Source organism: Choloepus didactylus, chromosome X (assembly GCF_015220235.1).
Source record: "Choloepus didactylus isolate mChoDid1 chromosome X, mChoDid1.pri, whole genome shotgun sequence".
NCBI classification, from domain to species: Eukaryota; Metazoa; Chordata; class Mammalia; order Pilosa; family Megalonychidae; genus Choloepus; species Choloepus didactylus.
In genome coordinates this window covers 57,487,436-57,488,922 of record NC_051334.1, presented here as the reverse complement: position 1 = coordinate 57,488,922, position 1,487 = coordinate 57,487,436, and the positions used below count along the sequence as shown (strand labels likewise).

General features: G+C 34.3%; 1 non-coding gene across 1 annotated transcript; it reads left to right on the top strand.

Annotated features, from left to right (window-relative positions):
- The first annotated feature begins 377 nt into the window (after positions 1 to 377).
- Positions 378 to 484, top strand: LOC119523926. The gene has a single exon (XR_005214727.1). It is a non-coding gene; the product is annotated as a U6 spliceosomal RNA (small nuclear RNA).
- Positions 485 to 1,487: the final 1,003 nt, after the last annotated feature.

The following is a 1,487-nucleotide window of genomic DNA, read 5'->3' as shown; positions in this document are numbered from 1 at the left end:
ACTCTTACAGTCAGAAACTAGAATACACATTACCAGGTGCTGACTTGGGGTTAGGGAAGGGGGAGTTAATGCTTAAATTGTACAGTTTCTATTTAGGTTGATGGAAAAGTTTTGATAATGGCTTGTGGTGATGGTAGCACAATGTTGTGAATATGAGTCACAGCACTGCATTATATATTTGAATGTGGCTGAAAGGGGAAATTTTAGTTTCTATATATGTTACTAGAAAAAAAATTAAAAAAAAACAAGACAGGACTGTGCAACACAGTGGACACTAATGTAAACCATGCTATAGTTAATGGTACAATTATAATAATATTCTTCCATCACTTTTAACAAATATACCACACTAATGCATGGTATTAATAATGGGGGGGGTGCTCGCTTTGGCAGCATATATGCTAAAATTGGAATGATACAGAGAAGATTAGTATGGCCCCTACACAAGGATGGCATGCAAATTCGTGAAGCATTCCATATTTTCTCCTATACCAGACAAGTCCTAAAACCCAGAGGAAACAGCTTCTTTAAGAAAAACAATTAGATGCGACCCCCTTCCCCATACTGTTGACACCATCTTCCAATATGAACAAGTTAGGGTGCTCACTGTCTAGACACCCCTAAAGTTGGAGAAAGAGATTAAATGAGAGGAAGTGGTAGCAATAAACAAGATAAGATATAACAAAGGTCTATGAATACTGAAACATCATATAATTATATATATATATAGGGATGCTGGAGTGTTGGAATTGTTGGAAGGAGGTAAATGACATGGTGGAACTGTAGCCTATAGCATCCTTTGGGATTTGCTCTATAGCTGTTCATTGAATTGTGCCTTGAAGGTCTTCATCTTTCTGTATATACCTTGTATTGCATAACAAGGAAAGAACTGAAACTGTGGAACTGTAACCCATAAAAATTTTTGAAATTACCTGTATGACTGGGTTTTGGGCTGTACATTGAGAGATGACACCATTCTGTATGTGTGTTATATTTTACAATAATGGAAATGGCTGAAGTTGTGGAACTGTGACCTATGACATACTTTGACATTTTCTCTCTAACTACTTGCAAAATTGTACTTTGACAGTTACTGCTGTTATGGATATACGTTAAAGTTCACAACTTAAAAAATTTTTTTAAATAATAATGGGAGGGTATATGGGAACTCTGTATTTTCTGCATGATTTTTTGTAAACCTACAAATTCTTTAATTTAAAAAATGACATATTTGGGAGATAAGATTAAATTGGAATATAGAATGTTAGCTTTATATCAATGTTAAATTTCTTGAACTTGATAACTGCACTTAAGGTGATTATAAAAGTGAATATCCTTGTTTGTAGAAAATGTGCATGGAAATATTATGTGTTCAAGGAATATGGTGTGTGCAACCTGCTCTCACATGTTCAGAAAATAGATAGATAGATAGATAGATAGATAGATAGATAGATAGCTACAGATAGATAGATGATAGAATGACACAG